Source organism: Nycticebus coucang, chromosome 18 (assembly GCF_027406575.1).
Source record: "Nycticebus coucang isolate mNycCou1 chromosome 18, mNycCou1.pri, whole genome shotgun sequence".
Lineage (NCBI taxonomy): Eukaryota > Metazoa > Chordata > Mammalia > Primates > Lorisidae > Nycticebus > Nycticebus coucang.
This window is the reverse complement of record NC_069797.1, coordinates 3,426,653-3,443,654: the sequence shown is the minus strand read 5'-3', so window position 1 is coordinate 3,443,654 and position 17,002 is coordinate 3,426,653. Positions and strand designations below refer to the sequence as shown.

The window sequence follows — 17,002 nt, the reverse complement described above, 5'->3', positions numbered from 1 at the left end:
TGATAATATTAGAACTCAAGTTGGCTAAGGAGGGAAGGAAAGATGGGAGAGGCTCACTCAGTAATTCAAGGGGCCACCTGGCCCTTGTGATTTATGAAAGAAGAGACTGGTTGAAGAGGACAGATGTCTTTGTACATCTTCCAAAAGACATCTACATTTGTACTTCACACAAGTGAGAAATAAATAACTGCTCTGTCAGATAAAATAAACAATATGAGGGAACTAATGGGTGTAGAAAATGGTAGCGCTCAGTAGGTTGAAAAGGAGGCAGAAGGAATCCAGTCTTTCCATAAGGAATAAGTCAGGGAATGACATCTGGGTGAAGAGAAGAGAGGGCACTTACAATGCTCTTTGTCCAATAAAATGTTAAAAACGTGGGGGGAACAGGAAATTAGATTCACATTGCTGTTGCAATTATTTCAGAAACTATAAATAATGTAGCCCAATAATAAAATCATAAACAATTTAAATGTGCTAGAGGAGGCACTGTTTAAAAGGCCTCTGGTGTATATTCCCACTTAAAGCAAGAAAAGCCTTTATAATGACTTCTGATATAATCTGTTTTCTCTAAATGTGGATAGCATATAGCTTTTTATTAAAGTAGGGTTATTCTACGATAAGGTTAACTCACTGTGAGAAATGTTTTTGTTAATTCCACATACTTTGGATATTAGAGAGATAAAGAACTTCTGAATTTCACCTGAAGCCCAGTTGATGATTATAATCTGTCACATGGCAGGAAGTGCTTCATGCCTTGTGTTTAAACTTCATATTCCTTGAACCTGAGTTTGCTCATTTGTAAAATGCAATGTCACTGCTCGCTGGATAGCCTAGTTACTTCAAACCGACAAAGGACTGCAGAAATTCAGCATCAATATTTTACCCTCCCACTCATATTTTTCTGTTACTACTTTCTTCTGTTTCTGATAGAATCTTACTTCTGACTGAAGTTTTATGTCTCATATATAGACTAGGATAAATTAGGATGTCGGTATGTTGAATATCACTTTTAGCAGTCTCAACTTTGGATGATGTACATTGTCAATCCCTACTAGATTATTAGGCTTAGAAGAGACTTCTGTGGAAGACTCATCTTACCTCCACCTAATTATCAGTACAAGGGGACAGGTTGGGCATCACAATCTTCTAGTACCCATCACTGACAGCCTCCTGTGAGAACGTGACCACTTGGGGGAACACACAGTAGGTTGTATCACGGTACAAGTAGGCATAGAAGCACTGCAGAATTTACTTAGTGCCTTGGACTCTGCAGTAGGCACGAGGGAAAGGGAACAGAACGGTGAAGAAAGAAGGGAAAGATCATATTGCCATGAACTCCTCGTTATAAGCCAGGCATGCCTATTGCAGATGTATAAAACCGTCCTGTCCTAAAACTTCAGCTTTCCTTTAAAAACTATAGTATATTTGAAAGAAAAATGTACCTGATGTGATCTAATGAGATGTCTGAGTCGTTGCCTTTGTACTAAATATGTGTTGCAAAATGACCTGATTGATTTAGGCTTGAACTGGCTTGATTTAGGCTTTCCTCTTACTGCTTCCTGAAAGAGGACTCTATGAAAGAAGAGGAGCAACTCACCTGGGTGTTGCTGGGCTGCAGCCCGACATTTTGGCTTGAGGCTGAAATGGCACTGTATTTCTGGAGGGAGCTCTTCCATAAGGGAGAGCTCTTGGAAGGTCAAAGTGCTGGTTATGCCCTTTGGTCCTCTCCTCATGAATTCACTGTCTCGAAGGTGACTCATCAGTATTCCGTATGGGTATTCGTGTCCTACACAGAAAAATCTAAGTGTACATTTCAGACTGACTGGTGCTGTGTCACCAGGTGTGCTACAAACAGAACATACTGCCCTTACTCCTGGAACTTTTGTTTGAAAGAACCCTTTTGTTGACTAAATGATCATTTGCATGCTTGCAGTTGGAGATGCCTGCATAAGGCTGGTGGTCCTTCCATAGTAGTTTGAAGAGCAATTAGGGAGGAATTTGTACCTTAAGGCTACCTTGTTTGGAATAAATATGGAGATGATTTGGGGAGTTACATAATGTTGAGCCTTCCTGTGTTTGGATCTGAAAGCATTGAAAGGTATTCTTGTTTTTTCTTTGACATTAACCAGACATTTACTCTACCTCTCACACTAGTATAATAAGGGTCAAGAAAGGAACCATTAGCAGCTAACGTTACATAAACAAAAGGAACAAGGAATATTACACTATGTCAAGCATCACTATCTTTACTATTATCTACCATATAATGTCTGTCTGTGAAAGACTTTTAATGACTCTTTACAGGTTGCATAATTAGTCACTCAGTAGTAATGGAACTGGCTTGATTTAGGCTTTCCTCTTACTGCTTCCCTTTGAGGTTGCTTTTCCCAGGTAATGATCAGAATAAAGAGATCAGGGCATTAGAAACACAATAAACAGATACAAAAAGAAATTTACATACTAGACAAACTAAATCCTAGTCACCTGACTACAATGAGATTGTGGTTGTCACACTTTAAGTGATTGCATTCTCTTAGTGTCATCCTCAAATACCATTGTGCTTTGACATTTTAAACTGCAGAGACTATGTTCCCTTCTATTCCTCTCTTATTAATGAATGTAATTCCCTGAACACTAACTCTTCCTTTCCACCTGGCATAGGCACAAAATGCAATGTTCCATTCCTATCAATTACTACAGCAACATTCAGCAAATGGAGCACAAGGAGTTTTCCATAACAGCAATAAAACAAACTCATTTATCAAAATAGGAAGCTGGGAATCTACAAGGGATGTGTGCAAGTCACATTACAATTAAAATGTCAAATAAAGAACTTTTGCAAACCCTTACCAACAAGGGGATATCCTTCCTTTTTCTTTCCAGAATTTACCCACAACTGGTAATCTGTGTCTGAGCCCTTGGAGATAAAAGAATTCAAAGTTATAATAAATCTTTCAAGCTTGTTGACTAAATGAGGACATAGTTTGTGACATTGTATGCTTTGCAAAAGGAAAATTACGGATACTATAAATTCTTATCATGTTGAAGAGGATGGAGATGGATTCTGAAGATGTAAATGTCGATTCCTAGAACTAGTGTCTCTTTCCCCAGCCCCCAGTAGAGGACTCAGGAATCCTGCTTTTCTCCATCCAGTGATGGCTCAGGATCCATGAGCTGCAGTGGAGTCAGGCCCTCATTGTATAGGCAGGCCATAAAATGTCAAATTGGAGGTCGGCTCACTAACAAAAAAAGAACAAAATTCCTGTTTCTAAAAGGAGAATTTCCTCTTGAAAGCCTGGACTTTTTTAAAATTGAAACTTCTCAGAGAATACTGGACATCCAGTACAGCCCTGAAAAGACTGCCGCACCCTCGGCATCAAGCCGCAGCGAGGTGGCGATGTCCGCGTTGTAAGACGCATGGGTAGGTGGTCTGTGCTCCCCGGAGCGAAGCCCCCAGCACCCCTAGTATGCGACAGCAGCGCAGAAGTTGCCTAGCATGCTGTTTGTTGAACGTAATTACTTAAGGTGCGGCATAAAGCCTGAGGAATGCCTGTGAATGAAACCTGTCTGTTCAGTTGAATGCCTGATTGTCTTTAGAAACTAAGAATAAACATAATGACTTACTGATCCATAATTAAACATAGTAAGAATGCCTGTGAAGACTCAATGTCTCCAGGGGGAACGATGTAAGAGCACGTTCCTATCATAAATGTCAGTGAATTGAGACAGTGCATTGAGACAATGCAGGAACAGCAAACAAGATGTTCCATCCAGATATGTGCTTACACCACCCACAGCCACCCACGACTTAAAACTTTCCACATACCTTTACATTTCATATATTTCCTAATACTATAATCACTTACATAACCCACACATATATGAAATCTTTTAATCACATTAGAAGTAAATAATTTGTGAATTATTACTAATACTAGTAGTTATAAAGAAAGAATTTTCACGTTTTAAAACTTTAACCTTTAAAGCATTTACTTAGATAAGGGGTAGTAAAAGACACGACTGATAACCAATAACCTTTATTCCCCCTTGCGGGCGAAACCCCTTGCGGGCAAAACCCCTTGCGGGCAGGACATTGTTCAAGTGGGATGGTTGAATACTCACATCTACAAGGTTAGATAATAACTTGTAAGGCTCAGCAAGTTGTAAAAATACCTTTTGTAATTTGTAATGCTTTGTCAAAAATGTATAAATACCAATGCAAAAATTCAGTAAAGTACAGCTGCTTTCTTCATCACTCGTGGTGTAGCAGTCTGTCATTTTATCCTGCGTCGACCTTTCAACCAACCTGTACCGTTCGCCCTGAGCACCCTCGGACTGAGGCCCATCGACCGGCGGTCCGCGGTAAAAGACAACCTTGTTATCCAGAAAGACACAAATGCTGCTGTGTCTGTGATGACAAAGTGAAAAGGCAAATGCTGATTAATAGCTCAGCTACTTCCTAGTAGAAGAATGACCAACAGGCTTTGAGAAGATAGCTAGCTGGCACAGTTTCCACTGGCTTGAGTTTGGTTAAGTCCAACACTGATGACAGAAAAGAACAAGAGTTCTACCTAGAAAATAACCCTAGTAGTCATGGAAAACAATACAATCGTTCACTGTTACAGTTAGGACCCAACAGCACTATGAACTCCACTTGAAAAAACATTATACTAATTCATCAGATTTTGCTGAATCCTCTAGGAAGGATAAAATAAAAATGGTTCCAATAAAGCTAGAATAGAGGAAACTGTTGGCAATATTTCATATCCTAGCCTTGAAATTCAGATTAAAAATCATAGCCTACCTTTATAATGGAGAATTCTAGCTATGATGAATATCTTACAACCCACTCACCTTTGCCCCCACAAAATATTCAGTTTGTGACATTGTCCCTGCCATGTCTCCTGGCTAAAATTTTGAATGTATATATGAAGAGTGTAACTGGGTTATAGCTTTCATATGAAAGCCATAAATTCATTTCATAGTAGGGATGAGTACATTGGTTACTTTTTTTCCATTCTTGAGATACTTTCCTAAGAAGAATATGAAAATATGTCAAATGGTCTATGAAACCAGTGTATGGTGCCCCATGGTCGCATTAATGTACACAACTATGACTTAATAATAATAAAAAAACTTTAAATAAAAAATAAAATAAATAAATTTGAAGAGAAATCTAACACAATCTATTGTTTCCTGTGGCACCTGAAGACAAACTAAAAATCCCCTTCAATAGCTATCACCAAATATCCTCAATTCTTATTAAAAGTAATAGACATTTTTCCTGAAAAGCTTGACCATTTTATTCAAAGGTTAAGAGCCGGATAAGAAAATAAATCATGTCATTCATCTTCCTTTCTACTCCTGAAACTATCTCCTCCCTTAAATATAGGGGTACAGAATAAAAATCAATGCAGAGGTGCCTGCTTTACTCAGTTCATATACATTTAACTATATTACAAATCTCATGTAAGAAAGAAAGCAGATTTCTTATCCAAAATTTTGGTTGTCCTATGGTTTAGTCTTTCTTTTTTCAGTGTGATAATGAGGGTAATAAATAATTTGGTTACAATGTTTGCATTGCTTTGGTAAAGTCCCTGATGTAGTTGTGCCTTCCTATAGCACCACGAACAAGCAAATCAACATACATATAATGATATCATGGTGTATCTTAAGTGTGCGTTATGTCATATAATAGCATTAGTGTGCTCTAATATTAGAGAGCCTCATTTGAGGAATGACATTTTTACAGTGATTCCTTTAGTTTCTTTTTTTTTTTTTAATTCATTCCCTTTAACAAAAGGTATTTTTTCACTGTATGCTGTTGATATAATGGATAGAGACACAATGAGAAAACCTTCCAGTTCTCTTTCCTCTACCTCATCTTTGAATACTCTCATCTTCTCTACTACTACAATTTCAAAACACTCACCTGTGTCACAGAAAATGGAAAGGGACAAAAACTAAAGGCAAAACAGAAAGGAGTATGGCGTACACACTACAGCTCTTTGAATCTAGTGTCTAACACAAAATTTGTCTTTTTCTTTCCTGATTTATTAGAAGTACTAGCAAGTTCATTCTCAGGATGTGTGGTCAGCCAATGTTATTTTATGTAAAATGGTACACTGAGAAAATCCTTGAGAATTGGCCTTTCTGAGACTGATTGAACCTTGGAGAAATAACAGGATAGTTGCATGGAGGAGCAGTAGAAATATAGTGTCATGTAGGAAGGAGAAAAAGGAGTTCAAACTCTGTCAACACGGATCTGACATAAAAATATTATATTGTACAATTCTCATAGTACAATCAAGGTGCATATTATTTTTGAAAATTATAGTCCAATCTCATTCTACCCACAGTTTACACGAATCTAAAATAAGACTGGAAGAATGCCACCATGTATTAAGCTAATATTAAAGCTTATTCATTTTAATTTCTACATTTTAGGGGACAAAGTAATGGTATCTTTAATAATAAGGTGTCTGCTGATGAAAGGGATAAGATTATTATGAACTTAAAATATCAGAGTGTTTCTAATTAAGATCATCCAGCAGAGTAACTTACGGTTACTCTTAGAATTGAAAAAACCATCTTCACAACTTCGTTGGTGGTGTGTGAGTTCTTTACTCTTATGGTTTTATACTGTAGGAAAAAAGAAATGAGAAATATAGCTGTGAATAAAGATTTTAAATCAATTGAAGAAGTAGTCTTGATTTTTTATGAAAAGAGTCAATCACAAGCTTCAGTAGAACACAATTGATAATAATTTACATGTATTCCCTTATAAATTGTGCCTTTTAATATAATATTTCTCTAAAATTAAAAGTTGTGTGGCCGAAAAGTATTAAAGCTTAAGCAAGTAAATAGGGGACCAAATGTATTTTTGGCACAGTACAGGGATACAGCTCCCAATCAAAGTAAAATCAACAAACAAGGAAAAATCCACACTGCCTCATTTGTATATTTGTTTTCCCATAACGTAATGGGGAAAGTACAGAGAAAGCTGAACCTTTATTCTTTTCCTGAGTACTGGTTTTACAGTCCAGGCTTTTATTTCCTTGCAAGGCTTAAAGACAGTTTAGGCAAAACATGAATAATAACTGTTCACAAAAATATATTTACATTTTTATTGAGAATTTTCTATGTGTCAAACACGGTGGCTACTTTCCGTAGCCGATCCCTCTCATAGAAAGAATTGAAAATTTAAGATATCTCAGTTCTATTAACAACTCTACCATAGAGTCTATGATCTGTCTGTCATAGGTATATGCTAAACAATAGCAAGAAACACTTATTTAAAAAGGAGATTTAAAAAAAAAATCAGCAAGATTCAAGCATATCATTGGACCTTGCAAAATTCCAAATAGGCAACAGTCAAATCGAGAAAAATGATATGTTATAAAGGAAAGAAATATTTTTCCATATACCTAGGTTTTACAACAAATCAGTTATTTGGGCTATGTTCATGATAGAGAGGGCCTTAAATTTACAAATAAGTATCATAAATGAGAATATAATGATATTTTAAAGATATGATAATAAAGCTAAGGAAAATCTACAAATAATGCATCACTTATTTCTCCATTAACAGTAATTCTTTTCCATAAGCCAATTATTTCACATGACAAATTGGTTCTAAAGTTGTTTGTTAAGAAATTTTTATTTATATAAAGGATTTGAAATGTATCTACTTCAAATCATAATCTTGGTATCGTCAAGGATTATGCCAAATTGAATGAGAGCACAACAGGGAAGATTTGATTACACCTATAGTGCATGTTACAAGGCTACATGTGAAACTTAGTAAATGTAGAATATAAATGTCTTAACACAATAACTAAGAAAATGCCAGGAAGGCTATGTTAACCAGTGTGATGAAAATATGTCAAATACTCTATAAAACCAGTGTAGGGTGCCCCATGATCACCTTAATGTACACAGCTATGATTTATTAAAAAAAAAAAAAAGATTTGAAGCCCCAACCCAGAGACTTTTTTGCCTGACGTGTCACAGGAATGTTAAATACTGGGCTTTGACTTAAGAATTGATTTTAATAAAGGTTTCTGCTTTTTGTTAAGTCTAAAACCAATCCATTAAAAAAAATTATCTTATGGAGTTTTTTATAAAGTAAAGCGTCTATCTTCCCAATTACCTACTTAATAATAGTTTTTCTTATTAACTGGCATACATGTTCAGAATCATACTTACAGAAAGTGTACATGCCCACATGCCTTTGTGGTAGACTAAAAAAGTGAATTTCACCTGACAGAGCTCTCTAGCTAATGAATAACAAAAACAAACAAACAAACAAACACAAATGGATAAGGTGCTATTTGGTTGCACAATAGCAGTATTCACTGACAGGTTGTGCACAGCTAAAGACAGTACTTCCCCTTCAAGTACTCCTAAGTGGGGGAATCCCTCTGCAAGCAGAGCTCCGCAGAGAGATGCTTGCCGTGAAATCTGCTTCAGAGAGCAATGGACAGAGTGTGTCAAATCATCCACGACACTCTAGGGGACTAGTGGTATCAACAGAGCACCCGACCCACCATATCTTTCATCTTTTCCTAACTGAAGAGTGGAGCATCATTCCTTTCTCAAGAACTCACATTTTAAAAAAGTGTTCCAAAAAATTTATGGGGTTTTCCTTGAATATCCTCTTGTGACAATAACAAACCACCATACCAATTGAATCAAATCAGGTGGTAATAGCAATATATTTATTTCCACTTTTCTACAGAAGATCTCTGTACTTTAGTGCCTTAAAAATTTGAGTATTGTACTCAAGAAATCATATCTGGCATATGGGTCTTGTTCAGAACATTTGAATAAGTTTTGCTTTTTAGCCAAACATAGCCATTCTTCACTTCATAGTTTTCCACAAATGAAACCATTTTGTGTGCTAGAGCTGTGGTGAACTATGACAGGATATAGTATCATAAGATTATTCATAAAATTCCATCTAATTCATCATTGATAACATCCTGGATTTTGTAGTAAAATCAGTCATCAATTATATATTATAACTACAGTTAAACAATATTTATTTGACCCATGTTGCAAAAAATTGGGGCAGAAAAATCCTAATCCCCTAAAAATGTCACCTTTCCCACATCATTCACTTATTAACCTGAACAATTCAATCCATAACAACTCAAAAAACACACTTTTCAAAACCACTTTTTACTTCAGAATTGACAACTTGGAAAAAATTCTTTATAATAATAGGAAATAATAATAGGAAATAGCTCTTTGTGGAAATAACTTTACTACCATTCCCTGCAGCTGCTGTTGATGAGATCCAGGAAACAGTCATGCACAGGGACTAAAGAGACCCATGACAGGCGGTGTTCCTTCCGAGTGTAAATGTCAAATACTGTAGCTAAGATAAGCTTCTCTTGCTTCCTGTCCTCCAGAGTTTGCTTTGCATAGATACAAAGACATAGATACACCTAGGAAATCACATTTTTCCCTGTGCTACACACGCACAGTCCACCTGTCTGCCTGCCTGTCTCTCTTACGTGCAGTATCCCCAGTAATGTGATTTATGCAGAAACCTGCAATTAAATGTACTGCCTGATAATGACTTACATGGACACAATTGGCAACATCTTGAGTGTAGATTTTTAAGGGAATGTTCTTTGGGTCATCTTTGACTTTTTCCAGATCGATGTTCCTAATCAAATGCAAACACTGAGTTAGATGGAATTGGCTGAGAGATTATTTTCAAAATCAATCTGCTTTGCTAATATATTCAATATCCTCATGTGCAATGCTTATAGACATAAGATAAGACTCAGCAAAATCAGATCGCTTTCTAGGTTGGAAGAAAATAAACAGAAATTGGGATGTTGGACTAAGGCGGATAAAAGAATAGGGGCCTCCATGTCTAGTGAGGTTTAAGAAGCATAAGCAGGTTAAGGCAGCTCTGGGTAACATTTTATCCTTATAGCTTCCCTGCCTTCTCTGGACAGGTCCACACCATACTGATAACAACAGAAGCATATGTAATACTTTGCAAGGGCAAAACAAGGCAATGACATTTTGCCTCTCATGTTGCTCTCCGACAGAGTGCAAATCTTGAATACCTCTTGCTTGGGGAGGAGAAGGGGAGCGGAAGGAGGGAAGAACTATGGTTCTGACAGATAAGCCTAAATCTACCATTGAAATCTGTATACACAATGGTGGGCTAAAGAATTGGCTTTTGAGGTACTCAGCAAAAACCCTCCAGATATGGGAACTTAATACACACACTGAGGAAACTGTTAGTCACAAATAGAAGACAGCAGGTGACAGGAAGGGTTGGAGGATATTCTTGACTACTTTCTGGTTAACATAAAATAACTAGACCTCAATGTTCTGAACAGTAATAGTTTCCTTCCTAGAAAGTAAGCCAAACATGTAAGGAAAGAACATATATAGCGAGTAGTACCTCCCAAATACTCCATACGGTACCTTATTTTCAGGACAAATGAACAATTTCTACTTAAGAGAAGAGAACAATCTGGGGCACATCTCTGCAGGAAAGGTTGAATTCATTTCTTGCATCATAAAGATTAAAACTATATATGCTGAAAAACATACCACTGAAGAAGAGAAAGCCATTTGTCTTTTTCCTGTGAAGAACTGCAATCAGAGAAAATACAGGAGGAAAATCACACAAACTACTCAGGCTAGCATATTGAAGATTGTCACTCCTGATGAAAATAGAAACAGCCTGCTGTTACTGACATAGCTGCACATGAAAGATGCAACCTCAGCATAACTGTGTTCTGGACATGCCCAAAGGGAAAATGTCCTTTTGGAGAAATTTCAAAATCAACTCTAGTTATAGTAAATTCTTTTTTATGGATTTTACACAGACCCTCTGTTTCACTGAGTTTCTACAAGTGGTTTTATGTGAGCAAGGGTGGTAGCTCTTACAGTGCAAAGAATACTTAATGTATAATCCAACACTTGGTTTTCCCACATCTGTAAAGCTGGATTAGTTATCTCAATTGTAGTGTGTTTGTAGCTTAAAGCATCATGAGATGGAAAGTATGCCTAATATTGAGATTAAAGAGGAGAAGGCAAAATTTGGCATATGGACGAAAATATCTTGGCTCAGCAACCAAAATGTTTTCAGAGATGTCAACATTTAAATACATACTGAATAATTATAATTTAGCAAATGAGTTCATAGAAAACTTACCTTCAAGTAATACCACATGTTTAAGCTCAATTCATTTCCAATTAAATGCCTATTATTAATAGTTTTCTCCAGCTGTATTTAATTCTTAAACTTATGAATAAGATGAACTTTAGACCAATGTGGTCTTCTCTGAAACCTTCTCACTAATCTCTTCAGAGAAATTGGAAACCTTAGTTATTTTCTTGATCCAACAAAATCCACTTCAGAAGTATTTGTATTTTTTCTGATTTTTGTTGCTTTGCAACATTCTGCGTAAGCAATATCTCAGAAGTGGCCATCAGAAAGCACATAGCGTCTTGTCAACCAATAGTTAATGATGCAAACTCCATCTTTCATCAATTATTACATTTTCTTTTTTAAAACGCCCACATTTTCAGAGTTCATGTCAAAGCTCGGGTTTATTCAGTGTTGAGAATATATGAGACATATTCTTTATACCCACTCACTTTATTCAAAGAAGTTAAAAAATCTTTCATTTTAAGAGACTTAGTAATTTTGTAACTTTTATTTGACAAATAACATGTATAGAGAATTCTGCACAAAGCTGAAGTGTAACACACCTCCATGACCACCATCCAGATTATGAAACAGACAATCACCATGGAAGGTCCACTGATGTTCCTATTCAGCCTGTGGTTGTCACCATTCCTACTTTCCATAGCAGAGAATAGTTTGCTTGTCTTGGTACTTTCAGTAAATATAATCATACGGTATATGCTACTTTGGACCTAGCTGCTTTGATTCCACATTACATTTGTGAAATGTATCTGGATTACTGCCTGCAGCTTTAGATCATTACTTCTCATTGCTCTATGGTGTTCACTAGTTTGACAACATAGCATACATTGCTTCAAAAAATAAATTACCAACTGTGTCGGGCAAACTCTGTAATCTTCTTATTTGTGTAAACTTCTTAGGTTTTCCCTTCCTCTTGCTCTATCCTACAATCAAGGAGTTATTTTCTTTCATAGTTCTTAATATCATACAATTTTACAGGATAAAAAACAAAACTGCTCTAAAAGGAACGGTTATCTTTGAGTTTATAAAGACACTTTAGCACTCTGTTGGTAAAAGCACTTAAGACTATGAAAAATATAATACTAATATTCAGAAGGGAAAGAAGTTTGTCTTAAAGGTAAGAAAGTAAAGACATATTGGAAGATTATCTCAAATGATGGAAGACATAAAGTTCTGTCTTGCTGAGGGCAAGCTGGGGACCATGTCACTCAAATAAGCTGTCTTTAGGGAAAAAAGGAGCCCAAGGAAATGCTGTTCAAGAGCAATTATCAGAAAAGCCAAAACTCTACACCTTTTTGTAAGAAAATAATCTTAATTTTAAAATAATGGAAGATTTTAAGCAAAGTTATAAAAATAAGAAGGACAGCCCCTGCATCCTTCTCACCCACTTTAACTTTTCTCTAATGTTATCCTTTTACAATATCATGACTATTTTTTAAAGCTAAGAAAACAATATTGGGACACTATTCTTCAAATAAAGTAAGTTCTTGACTTTATTCAGACATCACTGGGTTTCCATTAATGTCCTTTTTCTGGCCTAGGAGCTAATCAAGTATCCATAGTACATTTAATTATCATGTTTCCTTAGAAATTGAGAGGGAGGGGAAGGAGGGGTGGAGGATGGGCAGAGGGTGGGTGATTGGTGGGATAACACCTGCAGTGCATCTTACAAGGGTACATGTGAAACTTAGTAAATGTAGAATATAATTGTCTTAATACAATAACTAAGAAAATGCCAGGAAGGCTATGTTAACCAGTGTGATGAAAATGTGTCAAACTGTTTATAAAACCAGTGTATGGTGCCCCATGATCACATTAATGTACACAGCTATGGTTTAATATTAATAAAAAAGGCATTTAAATGGTGACATGTATTTATACTTCTAAATAGCCCCCACTTTTCTGTAGTAGGAATGAAAAGCTTGGGTACTTTAAAACTTTGTACTTGTCATTTTTCTGAATTACTTGAATTTTTAATCATGATTTTATGTTATTTTTATGAATATAACAAATAAATTATGTGACCAGGGCCGAAAAAAAAAAAGAAAAAAAAAAGAAAAGAAATTGATCTATGACATTTTCTCAGTCTTTCCCTGTTTTTGCCTCTTTACTTTTATAGTTTTGAGGTATACTGGTCAGTGATGTAGAATGACTCTCAATTTGTGATACTTCGATGATTTTCTCATTATTACAACGGAATTATGTTTTTCTATGGGGGAGAGAGGACCATGGAGGTAAATTGCTTTTAACAATGACATTAGATCAAGAAGTACATGATATCCACATGCCATCACTGGAGATATTAACCTTGACCACTTGGTTCAAGAGACATTGTTTGAGCAATAAAGTGTATTTAAAACTTGTTTCCACATTCCCCAACCCCTCCTTTCTTATAAAGCTTAGTGAAAATTATTTGATTAAAAAGGTTGTGTGGTCACAACAATCACAACAAATAGATTCTCTGTACATGGAACTCCAAGGAGGTCAAGCAATAGAAAATAAGGATATCTATGGATGTCTGCCATGAAAAACAAAACATGCAAGGAAAGATAAAATCATATGTTCTTTCCAAATCAGTTCTTAAAATCTAGACTTAACTTCTTTTATGTTTACAGGGATGGAGCTAGAAAATATTTTTTCTTAGTTAAGTATCTCAGGAATAGAAAAAAAAATATCCAATGTACTCAGTACTACTGTGAAACCAATTTATAAGGACTCACACTTGCATATGAAAAATGAACCACAACTCTAGCCTAGGATGAAGGAGGAAAGGAGAGGGAGAGGGGAAGGGAAAGGGTTGTGTTGATAGAGGGAGGATTAGTAGGGGAACCACACCTATGGAGCACATTGCAAGTACAAGTTGGTTCTATCAGGTGAAGAACACAAATGTCTAAACGTTTTAATTGGGTAAATGAAGTGAAGGCTATGTTGATTAGTGGGAGTAAGCATTCCAATTTGTACCTATACTCTACACATTGAATCCAAAAATGCCATAAATGTGTTCATGATTTATGCACCAATGACTTAATAAAAAAAAAAGGAAAAAACAAACACTCTTGTGGATGGCACTAGTGCAGAGTAGAATGCCATGATATCCCTGTCTGTACTAGAGAAGGTTAACAGCTTGAAAAACTTTAGTCCTTTGGCTTTTGGATGAAGCCTTAATAGTTTGGTGGTGCTGGGCAGAAAAGCAGAATGAAAAGCATCAGGTTCATGTATAGGACCCTACATCTTTAAGGGAAAAACAAATCCTGAAGGTGTTCAAATTCACAGCTGTGATTTTTGCCTCCCCCCAAACTGAAAAGTACCAACTAAGAACAGTCAGGAGAAGAGGAAACAAATTCTTTAATCCTACAATCCAGGAAATAATGAATCCTGGAAAACTGAGGTTTACTCCTTAAAATCTATACTTTGCTCTCAACTCCCACATTTCCATAGAAACTAAATCAACACTTGATACAGAATTCACAACCCTGTATGTCATGACATCAATTTTGTTTGTAGGATGAAAAACTACTTCTTTAGCAAAATTAGGAGGATAAATCAGTTATGCAAACTAAATCAGAATATTTTATAAAATTAGCTTCATGCATGCCATTTCAGTGGCTTCAAAAGACTTATGAAATTCAAAGGCTCAGTATGTAAAACAAACACCTAGCCATTAGGAAATTGGATGTTGAAGGGGGAGTTGAAGGGTTTGACCAATCTACTCCCCTTTAATATCCCTAGAAGTTCAAGTCCCCTTTGTTGTTTTAGTATGCAGGAAGGGTGGAGAACGAAGACTTCATTCTTGGCAAGGGAGAGCACCCCCAGAAACAAAGGAATATTAAACAATAAGCTGAGTGAGTTGGAACAAAGAAAAGTCAGCTAGTTTACATTTAAGCTAGCCAAATGCTAGCAAACTTCCTGCCTTTTCTGAAATTCTAGCCTGATAGGGATAGAGCTTTTAAACACCTCGGCTGGGTCTGTGAGCACTCTGAGGAAAAATGGCCACAGAAGAGAGTATGACAAAGACCTAGAAAGATACATTAACTGGGTCATTTCCTGCATAGTAAACAGGCAAAGCAGACACTCATTTGGGATATTTGCTTTTCCTTGGGCAGAAACCAAGGCAGTAGCTCAAACCCTGAGATATGGGTGGAAGAGCTTAAATCCCTTATCCTGGAGGAAGATCCTCTGTGGTGGTGGTGATGGGAGGAAAATTCCTGCCTCTCCGATTCCTCAGAGGAGATTAACACCAGTGGTGTTTTACTAAATAGGGAAGTAATGGAGTTTAACACCTCCTTAGAAATCTGTGTGTGCGATCTCAAGCACGATGCAGTCTCATTATAAGGCTCAGATTTCAGATTTCTCAAGTCTACTCAAACCCTTAAAAAACAAATACAATAGGGGCTGACATGCTCACTCAAAGAAAGTGCTGGCATCTTTGTTCTCTCCCTCATCTTACCCTCTGGGCAAATGAATATTTATGAAGCAGAATGGATCAAACACTCTGGGCCATTGCTGGAATCCCCCAAACAGTCAATGGACCCTTGACTTCCCACCTTTAATTCTGTTCTCTGTCTCATGTCTCTTTCTTTGCCATTGTTTCTAATATTATATTTCTTCAGTCGGTTTCTGCCACTTCCACGGGTCTTAGTGGACCCTGCCCCCATGGCAGGACACTGACACAGAAGAGCCCCTTTAAAAGAGATTGGCCAAACCAAGATAAATGACTACAAGAGTCCCCAATAGTGGTGTTACTTTTCATATAGTTTAAGCCAAAATCTCTTAGGGGAAACATGTCACACAAGTGTATTGGTTTAATTAGGTGTAAAAATCAGTTATAGATTTCATAAACAATCAGAATAAAATGTTATATTTCTACCAATTTGGGGAATAAAATTTGCCTGAAGTTTTCCCTCTCATCACAGAAATGACCACAATAGCTCAGCAAGGTAAATATAGGACAAGCTGTGGTTCTTACTTGAAAGTGGCCACAAAGTTCTGAGTGGGCCAGCCCAAGATGAAGGACTTCACAGTCTCGGTGTTGCCTTCTCCCTCTTCAGCCAAACAGCTGGTTGTCCACATATCTGATAATTTAATTGTGTTTTTTGTCTTGAAGTTCTTGATGCACCTAGAAAGATGAAAACAAAAGGACCTCTGGCTATTTTGTTTCTTAAATTTTATGGGAGATTTTGTACTTGTGATAATTGTCTCATAGGCTCCTATGATCTTCAGGGCCCATCACAGTCAACTGTAATGTGGTTATCTCCCTTGTTCCAAAAAAGCCTTTAATACATTTGGTGAAAAATTTACTCCTCATGTATGTATGTACAGAGAAATGGACATAAAATAGCCATTTCATTTTTCCATTCATTGAGCATTGCATTTGGAGCAAATGTCTTAACTTTAAATTTACTACTTTTACAAAAAATTTACTCATTTATTATCTATGACTTATTTCCAAAAAGACTTCAAGGATGGTCACAAAACTGTACATGTTTTATTAAAATGTTTATCAAATTTTCATGTCAAAAGAGAGCCACAGAAAAAACCTGAGATTGGAAGAATTTATAATATGTTTTCACCTGAGAGGTTATAAGATTTTCTAGTCTGTAGCAGCATAGAATATTTTACATTTTCAACCTTAAGATTTTGGTGAAATTTTCTCCCCTTATACTCTCGCTTAAATTGAAAAATATAGGCTAAAAAGGAATATAAAAAAAAGCAGGTTTGATAGAATCAATACTAATCTCTCAAGATGTAGAAGGTGATCAATTTTTAATACAGAAGTGAAATTGCTTTCAGTAA

At 36.3% G+C, this 17,002-nt stretch overlaps 1 long non-coding RNA gene across 1 annotated transcript; it reads right to left on the bottom strand.

Annotated features, from left to right (window-relative positions):
* Nucleotides 1-1,723: 1,723 nt before the first annotated feature.
* LOC128570808 (uncharacterized) lies at nucleotides 1,724-16,226 on the bottom strand. Its single transcript, XR_008375641.1, has 3 exons — nucleotides 16,176-16,226; nucleotides 2,851-2,917; nucleotides 1,724-1,786 (listed from the first exon to the last, which is right to left on the bottom strand). It is a non-coding gene; the product is annotated as an uncharacterized LOC128570808 (long non-coding RNA).
* Between the last annotated feature and the right edge of the window lie 776 nt (nucleotides 16,227-17,002).